Source organism: Carassius carassius, chromosome 35 (assembly GCF_963082965.1).
Source record: "Carassius carassius chromosome 35, fCarCar2.1, whole genome shotgun sequence".
In the NCBI taxonomy this organism is placed as follows: domain Eukaryota; kingdom Metazoa; phylum Chordata; class Actinopteri; order Cypriniformes; family Cyprinidae; genus Carassius; species Carassius carassius.
Genome location: NC_081789.1, coordinates 12,814,292 through 12,826,895, shown reverse-complemented (window position 1 = coordinate 12,826,895; position 12,604 = coordinate 12,814,292). Strand labels below are relative to the sequence as shown.

Here is a 12,604-nt window from a genome sequence, read left to right as displayed (position 1 = left end):
ATATATTCTTGAATACCGTGATATAATTTTGAGGCTATATAGCTTATATCTCTCAAATGAATGAATTGTTCTTTTAAGTTGGATTTTTTTTAAATGAATCAACTGATCCAGTTCAACAAAGTGGAATGATTTGTTCTCACATTATATTCATCTTGATCTCAAGTTTAAGTCAGTTACTCAATTTGGCCACAACCACTAGCAGCTAAATGAAGGGGAAGATTGTGAGCGAACGACTCAAATTTAGGTCTGTTCCCTTAAAATAAGCCATGCTTAGCAGGATTTATGCAACATCTGGGAGTTGGAGTACACCGATCTTTACTGGGTTAAACATAATGAGTGCTTTAAATGTTAGCTAAATGGCCTTTTCCTGTCTAAATGAGTGATTCTTGGCTGGACTAATCAGGGCCACAAATTATCCCAATAAAAAAATTGGTACAGAATAAGCAGGAAGACACTTTATGCTAAAAATCAAAGTCTGGCAATGTGAGACTAATTTTTATGTAGCACAAAATGGGATTCTGCAATCGTTACAGGCCAAAGAAGCCTAATTTGATGCTATTTAGGACTATTTCTAATGATCATGAACATCTCTGCATGACTGAAGACAACGGACTACCTAAGAGTCCACTTAAGAGGTAAAAGTGGGCACAAACTCAAGTAAAATGTAAAAAAAAAAAAAAAAAACTACAGAAAATAATAGCATTTCACTCGTACCACAAAGATAAAGAGAACGAGAAAGAGAGAGCATATGTTATGCATTACTCAAACGACTCTCAAATTATTTCTGCCCTACTTCCATCACATGTGGCCTGAGACAACAGGGAAATTAACAGCAAACAAACTATTTTCTCCAACCCTCTCTGCACCAGCACAGCTTCCAAAATGCCAATATACTGATGCCCTATCTAGTTTTCAACCTCTGGCCAAATTCCATCAATCAAATCACTTTCCTCTCAGAGGCCCCATGTGTCTAGTTGAGGCCCAACAAGAGCGAAAGAACTGAATGAACCAATCTCAACTGAAAGTCAATGCCAAATAGAGCCTGTGCTAGGTCTTTATTTTTACAAGGCATCTATTAACTTCTTGAGATTAGAATCAGGATTGAGAGGAAACAGACGCATGAATAACCACATGACAATGAATACCACATCTGTAGTGTAGAACAACTGCGTTAGGAAACTGATTGAACACCGGTTCTTGTTGTGGCTTTCCCAAACCATTTCAGGTGTTTCTGTTGCTCCAATGCCAATGAAAAGGGCCTCATAGGGGCTTTCATAACAGCTCTGTCAGGTCCTAATTGAATCACAAACCTGGTCTGATTTAAACATGTCCTTTGGCATGGTGGATAGCATGTCTGCTGCTCTGATTAGAAACAGTAAGGCGTTTGCCAATAAGTGCATATTATTTTGCACAAGAACATCTGCCAACAAACACATGAAAGTCTGGAATCTACGATTCAGCACTAAAGAAGCAGCTCAGTGGTTTTGTTTTGCTTTTGGTACATTCGGGTTTTCATTACCAACCCACATCGTTCGGCGCATCGTCTCAATGAAATGCGTATTTCCTGCCTTCCTACATTATACACTCAAATCCTCCTGATAGAAGACACCAAGGAATGGGGGAGATCGAGCCAGGCGGGATTCTTATCAGAGTGTTCGAGGGGGAAAGGGGTTTGAATGTGGAGTAATTCACACAGGCAGGTCGGCTCATCCCTCACAGCTGGCCCTTTAAGTGAAACCTGCTGTTTTCCTCACTCTCCTTCTTCAGGGGTCAGACAACAGGAAAGCTCAGAGCAAAAACAAAGGCTTTTCAAAGGCAACCTCAGCAGGTTAAGATAAAATGTTTTTACTGTCCAATATGAAAAGCACCTGCTGCTAAATTAAGTGGGTCGGGGTACTGGTGTGTGCTTTTCAGTCACTGGCTTGGTTTTCTTTAAACTGTAGTACGGATTGAGGACACACACATTGGGGATCAAGGAAGGTACAACTAAGCAGAGATTATTAATAATAACTAACTAATCAAAGTGCCAATTACAGTATTCATTTAGTTTGACTCCTGTTTCCATTTACAACGTTTTAGCAGCATTTTAATAAAAAGTCACATTAAACTGTATAAATTTATTGTAGAAAATTCCATTACTGCTGCATACATAATACTAGTGTTGTCACGGTACCAAAATTTCAGTATTCGGTACCGGTACCAGTGAAAATCCACGGTTCTCTGTACCAATTTCGGTACCAAAGCAAAACGCAAAAATATGCTACAAAAAAAAAAAGCTTTTTATCACTAAAAATAAAACCAATGCCATTCTTTATACTTATTTACAATTGTATTTTAAGTTTTTCTACAAGTAATATAATTATGAAAAACAGTAAACAAGTTTCACCCAAATTTAATTGGTCCTTTTAATGAAATTTAAACACATTTTATTTTTTGGTAAACAAAGGGGATTTGCTATTAAAATTAAAACATGGAAGAAATATTGTGTGATTTATTTCTATAAAAAGTTTTATTAATTTTTTCAACAGTAGTAGCATTATCACATACATTCTACTAAATAATAGTAATATTTCTAGCACAATGCCTTTATGTAAAAATGAACTTATTTTGACAGGTTGCTGTGAATACCTTTAAATTGACACTGGTTTTACTCAAATGAAACGGTAAAATGCTTGTGAGGTGACTCAGAACAGTTCTGGTGATGTTGTTTATGTATTCATGTCCTCATTGAGACGGCAGATGCTGAAATTACTGCAAACCTCATGCGCTTCAGTCTAAGTAGTAAACAAACCCGCATGTCTTTGCCATTCATTCATTCACACAAAGACACGCAGAACATGCAGGATTCATATTTTAACCAACTTTTGCGGCTTAACATTTACAGATACTGTTCCATATGGAGATTTGATTTGATTAATGTATGCTAACTTTGACAAATTCCGTGACTGTCCATATTAAGATTTAAGTTTCATTTCCATGACTGGATTTTGAAATTCTGTCCGCGTTTTCTGCTTCGCAGTAATCATAGCGCTGTATGCGTCAAGAACCGGGTTGAAGAACTCGGTACCACCTGTACCGTGACATTTTAATTTTTTAAGTACCAACTTGGTACCGAAGTACCGGGTCTTTTGTCAGCACTACAAACCATACAAACACACACACACACATACTTTTATTGTTATATTTTGTATTTTATATTTTACATTTTGTATAACACATAAATACACTACTGTTTAAAAGTTTGGAGCCAGACAGATTTTTCATTTTTTGGGGAGAAATTAATACTTTTATTTACCAATGATGCAAACAAATTTCAAAAGTAAAAGTAAGCACTTTTATAATGTTTCAAAAGGTTTTTATTTGAAAGAATCCTGAAAAAAAGTATCATAAGCCCCTTTCACACTGCCATTCCGGCAAATACACGGGTAAAGTGTTCCGGCAATTGTTCCCGGGTCGCTAGATTTTGCACTTATACACTGCCAGTGATTACCCGGGATATGTGCGTGCTTTCACACACAACCCGTAAAGATCCCGTAATGACACGTGACATCAGGGCGTGACGTGTAATGTACAAGTCGAAAACGCTAGGCACGATATACTTTCACTGAAACAAGCGAACGATCTTGCCGTCAGCGCGGAAAGTGAGGAACTAACTGATCTCTGCTGATGTTACTAGGTCCCCAACCTGGGTTCAATGCCGGAATCAATCCCGGGACGTGGTTGCTTTCACACAGATGGCGACCCGGCAATGTTCCGGCAATGTGCCGGGTCCGACGTGCAGTGTGAAAGGGGCTATAGTTTCCACAATAAAATTAAGCAGCAACTGTTTTCAACATTAATTACAGTTAGAAATGCTTCTTGAGCATCAGTTCAGCATATCAGAATGATTTCTGAAGGACCATTTGACAAAAAGCTTTAAAAAAAAAAAAAAAAAAAAAATATATATATATATATATATATATATATATATATATATATATATATATATATATATTTATATATTTATTTTATTTTATTTTATTTTTTATATATTTTATATAATATTTTTTTTTTAATGTAAAAATAATATTTTACAATATTGCTTTTTTTATTTTTTATTAAATAAATGCAGCATTGGTCAAACTAAGAGACCTCATAAGCATGGAAAAATCTTACCAAACTATATATATATATATATATATATATATATATATATATATATATATATATATATTAGGGGTGTAACGATACGCGTATTCGTATTGAACCGTTCGGTACGAGGCTTTCAGTTCGGTACGCGGTACGCATTATGGACCGAACGGTTCGTTGGACTAATTAATTATATTTGGAAAATAAAAAAAAATTGTGAAATATAATGATATGCGTTCAACAAGGTAGCCCAATAACCCAAACGACGTAACAGGCAATGCCCCTGACACCCCCGAAGAAGAAAAAAACACCAACTTATATGTTTATGTTAGGCTACTCAGTCAGGCGCTCGCTCACTCAGTAATACAGTCGTGGCCAAAAGTTTTGAGAATTACATAAATATTGGAAATTGGAAAAGTTGCTGCTTAAAGTTTTTATAATAGCAATTTGCATATACTCCAGAATGTTATGAAGAGTGATCAGATGAATTGCATAGTCCTTCTTTGCCATGAAAATTAACTTAATCCCAAAAAACCTTTCCACTGCATTTCATTGCTGTCATTAAAGGACCTGCTGAGATCATTTTAGTAATTGTCTTGTTAACTCAGGTGAGAATGTTGACGAGCACAAGGCTGGAGATCATTATGTCAGGTTGATTGGGTTAGAATGGCAGACATGACATGTTACAAGGAGGGTGATGCTTGAAATCATTGTTCTTCCATTGTTAACCATGGTGACCTGCAAAGAAACGCGTGCAGTAGGGCTGGGACAACGCGTCGAGGTCATCGATGACGTCGACGCAAAAAATACGTCGACGCAAAATATGCGCATCGATTCGTCGACCTGTTTTTATTTCTCTAAAAAACGTTTGCAAAACGTTTACCTTATGTGCGCTGAATATACGCGATGGCCGGATCAACATTCTGTCCAACGTTATATAACCAATCCAGGGGTTTTTCTGGATTGATCTTTTTTTTTGGCGGCTGTCAAAGTCTTATTTGATCGGTGAGTGACAGTGACAGGGCGAGTACGAGAGAGAGCCCCGGCTGCGCGCGCACTCACAGTCTTCAAACAACACGAGCGCTTCTTGCTCTCTCCCTCCATTGTGCATATTAATCAAAATCATTAAACACGATAGAAAAAGGGCGAAACACCAAAGTTTCACGCGCGCTCTTGCACTCACAGTCTTCAAACTACACGAGCGCTTCTTGCTCTCTCCCTCCCTTGTGCATATTAACCAAAATCATTAGACACGATAGAAAAAGGGCGGAACGCCAAAGTTTCACGTGGTACATTCGGAGATTATTTTTCTCCATGACAGGCTGCTGGCTCCCACTGTTAATTTTTTTTTTTTTTGTAAAAACACTCTCTGTATTAGCTTAAAGCCCTCAAGTTTACATTTACATACTGTATTCTTTCAATTGCTCTAAACAAGTATTTTGGGTGACCTTTTTTATTGAATGCTAGACATCAAGTTGTTGTTATTTTCATCTGAAAGAACTTCTTTTTTTCATTAAGCATTAAGCTATGTGTTCAGTAAGCTATGTGTTTTCAGGGTTTAAGGTTTTATTGAATGCTATCTCTATACAAGTGCAAAGTAATGCATTCTTAGTCAGTCTTTTATTTTGTAATTTTAAGAGCAATAAACATATTGCAATGTTAAGGAATTCATGTTTTTTTTCATTCTGATATGTAAATTAACATGTATAAATTGTTAGTAGTCAATTAATGGGGAGATAATCGAAATCAAATCGGTCTGAAAAATTAATCGTTAGATTAATCGATGCATCTAAAAAATAATCGCTGGATTAATCGTTTAAAAAATAATCGTTTATCCCAGCCCTAGCGTGCAGCCATCATTGCGTTGCATAATAATGGCTTCACAGGCAAGGATATTGTGGCTACTAAGATTGCACCTAAATCAACAATTTATAGGATCATCAAGAACTTCAAGGAAAGAGGTTCAATTCTTGTAAAGAAGGCTTCAGGGCGTCCAAGAAAGTCCAGCAAGTGCCAGGATCGTCTCCTAAAGAGGATTCAGCTGCGGGATCGGAGTGCCACCAGTGCAGAGCTTGCTCAGGAATGGCAGCAGGCAGGTGTGAGCGCATCTGCACGCACAGTGAGGCCAAGACTTTTGGAAGATGGCCTGGTGTCAAGAAGGGCAGCAAAGAAGCCACTTTGCAAAAAAAACATCAGGGACAGATTGATCTTCTGCAGAAAGTATAGTGAATGGACTGCTGAGGACTGGGGCAAAGTCATATTCTCCGATGAAGCCCCTTTCCGATTGTTTGGGGCATCTGGAAAAAGGCTTGTCTGGAGAAGAAAAGGTGAGCGCTACCATCAGTCCTGTGTCATGCCAACAGTAAAGCATCCTGACACCATTCATGTGTGGGGTTGCTTCTCATCCAAGGGAGTGGGCTCACTCACAATTCTGCCCAAAAACAAAGCCATGAATAAAGAATGGTTCTAAAAAACCCTCCAACAGCAACTTCTTCCAACAATCCAACAACAGTTTGTTGAAGAACAATGCATTTTCCAGCACGATGGAGCACCGTGCCATAAGGCAAAAGTGAGAACTAAGTGGCTCGGGGACCAGAATGTTGAAATTTTGGGTCCATGGCCTGGAAACTCCCCAGATCTTAATCCCATTTCTACAGGAACATCCTTTATTAGAATCAGAATCAGAATCAGAATGAGCTTTATTGCCAGGTATGTTCACACATACGAGGAATTTGTTTTCGTGACAGAGCTCCGCAGTGCAACATAACAGCGACAGAACAAAAAACACAATAAGGAATAAAAAATACAAAAAAATACAAATAGGTGGGTAAGGATTGACAATATACAAATTGACAATGTATGGCAGGTATATTAAAATGAGCATTTATGTATGTACATGTATATTATGTGGAAAAATTTTAACTGTACGCTAAGTATGTGTGTTTGGATAAATAAGTGTATGTGTATATAAATATAAATATAAGTAGTATAGTGTGTTCCATGTATGTACATGTATATTATGTGCAAAAGATTTACGTGTACGCTAAGTATGTGTGTTGGATAAAAAGTGTAGTGTATATAAATATAAATAGTGTAGTGTGTCCCACAGTTATTATCAGCTGTTCATAAGATGGATTGCCTGAGGGAAGAAACTGTTCCTGTGTCTGGTCGTTCTGGCGCTCAGTGCTCTGTAGCGTCGACCAGATGGCAACAGTTCAAAGAGGGAGTGTGCTGGATGTGAGGGGTCCAGAGTGATTTTAACAGCCCTTTTGCTCACTCTGGATAAGTACAGTTCTTGAATAGATGGGAGGGTTGTACTGATAATTCGCTCAGCAGTCCGGACTACCCTCTGTAGTCTTCTGAGGTCAGATTTAGAAGCTGAGCTGAACCAGACAGTTACTGAAGTGCAGAGGATGGATTCGATGATGGTGGAGTAGAACTGTTTCAGCAGATCCTGTGGCAGGTTAAACTTCCTCAGCTGGCGAAGGAAGTACAACCTCTGCTGGGCCTTTTTCACAATGGAGTCAATGTGAATGTCCCACTTCAGGTCCTGAGAGATAGTGGTGCCCAGGAACCTGAATGACTCCACTGCAGTCACAGTGCTGTTCATGATGGTGAGTGGGGGGAGTGCAGGGGGGTTTCTCCTGAAGTCCACGATCATCTCCACTGTTTTGAGCGTGTTAAGCTCCAGGTTGTTGAGACTGCACCAGACAGCCAGCTCTTTAACCTCCTGTCTGTAAGCAGACTCGTCACCGTCCTGAATGAGGCCGATGAGTGTGGTGTCATCTGCAAACTTCAGGAGCTTGACAGAGGGGTCCTTAGATGTGCAGTCATTAGTGTACAGGGAGAAGAGCAGTGGGGAGAGAACACAGCCCTGGGGAGCTCCGGTGCTGATTGTACGGGTGCTGGATGTGTATTTTCCCAGTCTCACTAGCTGCTGCCTGTCTGTCAGGAAGCTGTTGATCCACTGACAGACGGAGGTGGGCACGGAGAGCTGAGTTAGTTTGGGCAGGAAGAGGTTTGGCATGATCGTGTTGAAGGCAGAGCTGAAGTCCACAAACAGGATCCTCACATAGGTTCCCGGTCTGTCTAGGTGTTGCAGAACATAATGCAGTCCGATGTTTACTGCATCGTCCACAGACCTGTTTGCTCTATAGGCAAACTGAAGAGGATCTAGCAAGGGTCCAGTGATGTCCTTCAGGTGGGCCAGCACCAGTTTTTCAAATGACTTCATGACTACAGACGTTAGAGCCACAGGCCTGTAGTCATTTAGTCCTGTAATTTTGGGTTTCTTGGGGATGGGGATGATGGTGGAGCGTTTGAAGCATGAAGGGACTTCGCACAGCTCCAGTGATCTGTTGAAGATCTGTGTGAAGATGGGGGCCAGCTGGTCAGCACAGGATTTCAGACAGGCTGGTGTAACACAATCTGGGCCTGGTGCTTTTTTCCTTTTCTGCTTCCTGAAGACCTGGCGCACCGCATCTTCGCTGATCTGTATTGCAGGTGTGGGGGAGAGGGGGGATGCAGGAGGTGTGAATGGTGAGAGCGCTTGATTGGAGAGGTGTTCAGGGTGGGTTGCAGGAGTTGTGAGTGGTGTGAACAGTTGTTTGGAGGGGCATTCAGGGTTGGTTGCAGGAGTTGTGAATGGTGAGAGCGGTTGATTGGAGAGGTGATCAGGATGGGTTGCAGGAGCTGTGAATGGTGTGAACGTGTGTTTGGAGAGGCATTCAGGGTTGGTTGCAGGAGTTGTGAATGGTGTGAATGGTTGTGTGGGGAGGTGTTCAGGGCAGGTGATGGGTGTTCTTTCAAACCTGCAGTAAAACTCGTTCAGATCGTCTGCCAGTCGTTGATTTTCCACAGTGCTGGGGGGTGGTGTCTTGTAATTGGTGATCTTCTTTAGACTTTTCCACACTGATGCGGAGTCGTTCGAAGTGAACTGAGTCCTTATTTTTTCAGAATAATTCCTCTTTGCCACTTTGATCTCCTTTTCCAGTGTGTATTTAGCCTGTTTATACAAGACATTGTCCCCCTTCCTGTAAGCATCTTCTTTGGCCTGACGGAGCTGTCTGAGTTTTGCAGTGAACCACGGTTTGTCATTGTTGTAATTTAGTTGAGTCTTGGTAGGAATACACATATCCTCACAGAAACTGATATATGATGTTACGGTCTCTGTGAGTTCGTCCAGATCGGTGGCAGCAGCTTCAAAAACACTCCAATCAGTGAGGTCAAAACAAGATTGTAAATCCTGCTCTGCTTCATTAGTCCATCTTTTTACAGTCCTTAATACAGGTTTAGCTGATTTTAGTTTCTGCCTGTAGGTCGGTATAAGATGAACCAGATGGTGATCAGAACGTCCCAAAGCTGCTCGTGGAACAGAGTGAAATGCATCCTTTATTGTTGTGTAACAGTGATCCAATATATTACTGTCTCTTGTGGGACAAGTAACATGCTGTCTTTATTTTGGCAGTTCACGGGAGAGATTGGCTTTATTAAAGTCCCCAAGAATGATTAAAACAGAGTCTGGGTGTTGTTGTTCTGTCTCTGTGATCTGCTCAGCGAGTTTGTGTAAAGCTGAGCTCACGTGCGCTTGAGGAGGGATGTAAACAACCAGAATGAACGAATGAAACTCCCGCGGCGAATAGAACGGCTTGCAGTTAATGAAGAGCGTTTCGAGATTAGAGCAGCACGTTTTCTTTAACACAGTTACATCTGTACACCACCGTTCATTGATGTAAAAGCATGTCCCGCCGCCGCGCGATTTCCCCGTTGATTCTGCGTCGCGATCCGCTCTAAACAGCTGAAAGCCCGGCAGATGGAGCGTGCTGTCCGGTATGGTGTCATTCAGCCAAGTTTCCGTGAAACACAGAGCAGCAGAGTTTGTCAGAATTAGTGAACATTGAGAACTTGTGGTCAATCCTCAAGAGGCGGGTGGACAAACAAAAACCCACTAATTCTGACAAACTCCAAGAAGTGATTATGAAAGAATGGGTTGCTATCAGTCAGGATTTGGCCCAGAAGTTGATTGAGAGCATGCCCAGTCGAATTGCAGAGGTCCTGAAAAAGAAGGGCCAACACTGCAAATACTGACTCTTTGCATAAATGTCATGTAATTGTCGATAAAAGCCTTTGAAACGTATGAAGTGCTTGTAATTATATTTCAGTACATCACAGAAACAACTGAAACAAAGATCTAAAAGCAGTTTAGTAGCAAACTTTTTGAAAACGAATATTTATGTAATTCTCAAAACTTTTGGCCACGACTGTACACGCTGAAAGCTCGTTGCAAAATGGCCAATGCGTTTAACAGACCAGAAATAGAAGATCCTCCAATAACCAACAGGTCTGGTGTTTGGGTGCACTTTGTATTCCCTGTAAGCTATAATGGATATACTACCAAAAGCAAAAAAAAAAAAAAAAAGTCTGGCTCTTCAATCTTCCCCCGCCCATTGAGTGCTTGAAGTGCGTCAGAAACAGAGCGCGCGCACGATCAGTTGTTGGTAATTTGGTGTGTAGCGTGCCCGACGCCGCATCCAATGTAGACAGCACTGCTTTTGTTAACACACAGCTCGTAGAAACGGGCCTGGCAGCTCGCACCAGTTCTAGACACGGTGAAGGTTTCCTGATTGTGACGGAAGGCCAAATTTACATGACACATTTTAAATGAGCATAGTCAGCGATAGATACAGTGCCAAAAAGAAGAGAAGAGGATAAAGACAGAGGTAAAGAGATATAGTGAAAGAACAATTTATTGGATAGGAATAAGATACTATAATTTCATGGCAGTTATTTTTACCTTAAACTTAATGTTAGCAGTTGTTCTGAGTTCCCAGACTGTGATTTTGTACAATCATGTCAGTTTTAAGACGCATTTTTTATTATCACTTTTTTATTAATGTTTTACTCTACAGTTGTGCAGTTTTGGGGGGATACAGTACAGGCCAAAAGATTGGAAACATTACTATTTTTAATGTTTTTGAAAGAAGTTTCTTCTGCTCATCAAGCCTGCATTTATTTGATCAAAAATACAGAAAACAAATTTAATATTGTGATATATTATTACAATTTAAAAAAAATTGTTTTCAATTTATTATAATTATATTATATTATAATTATATATATATATATATATATATATATATGCTAAATCATGAACACAATGACAGGGTGAAATGGGCTGTGATGCATGGGGCGCCAGGTAAAATCTTGCCTAGGGCAGCAAATTGGTCAGGGCCCTGCCCGTTACAATATTCTTTCACGAGCCCATTTCAGACAGACCGTAATTCCTGCTTTGTTCCAAAAAACATAAGCCCTATAGAGAACCAATTGAGTAAAAACACACTCAATATAAAGAGTTATAGAGTTCCATATAAAAAGTTACATCTTTGTATTTGTTCATAACTACTACAATAATATAACATTTTCATTTTTTTTTTTTATAAGGAGCTGTTTTTGTTTTATACAGTATGCTGCTAAGAAAACACCATAGACGATGGGTAAAGAATAGCTCCATCATTGTTCAATGTAAAAAAAAAAAAAAAACATACTTTGTTAGTTTTAATAAATAAAACATTTTTTTTTTAAATCAAGGAAATGTATCGGCCAATTTTTTCTTTTTGCTGTATCTAAAACGTACCGAACCGTACCGAACCGTGACACCAGTGTATCGTATCGAACCGAACCGAACCGTGAATTTTGTGAATATATATATATAATAAATAATTATAGCAAATAATAAAAAAGTGCATGTGCATGATCAAAAAAATATATATAAATAATATAAGCTGAATAAATAAGCTTTCCATTGGTCTATTCCAGAACCAATTATTCCATGTGGTTTATTAGGACAATATTTGGCCTATATACAACTATTTGAAAATCTGGAATCAGAGGGTGCAAAAAAATCGAAATATTGAGAAAATCACCTTTAGAGTTGTCCAAATAAAGTTCTTAGCGATGCATATCACTAATCAAAAATTAGTTTTTTTATATATTTACAGTAGGACATTTACAAAATATATTAATGGAACCTGATCTTTACTTAATATCATAATGACTTTTAACATAAAATAAACATTTATAATTTTGACCCACTTTTTTTTTTTGTGGCTATTTCTAAAAATATATCCCAGTGACTTAAGACTGGTTTTGTGGTCCAGGGTCACATATAACAATTATAAAAATTATAATGCAGCCCTATGACAAATTGTCTTAATTGCCTTAAGACAAATCAGCTAAAGACATGGTTTTATCCTTTGCCTGCAATGGTACACAGACAGGAAAAAGGGAAATGTAACTGTGAGAAATGACTTCCCTAGGCTGTAGAAACATCAGTGACAGAAACAGGCACTTCCACATTTCCGCGGTCTCGTCCAGATGGACGAACAGTGCAAGCCAAGCAGATCAATTTTAGGCTCCGCGAGAGATGTTATGAAATGTTGAGGTCTGGTTCTCTGGGTAGAGCTAGCAGTGGAGTGTG

General features: G+C 39.3%; 1 protein-coding gene across 1 annotated transcript in view; it reads right to left on the bottom strand.

Annotated features, from left to right (window-relative positions):
- stau2 (staufen double-stranded RNA binding protein 2) overlaps positions 1 to 12,604 on the bottom strand; it is a 147,505-nt gene that overhangs the window by 62,579 nt on the left and 72,322 nt on the right. The gene's annotated exons all lie outside the window — the stretch shown is intronic.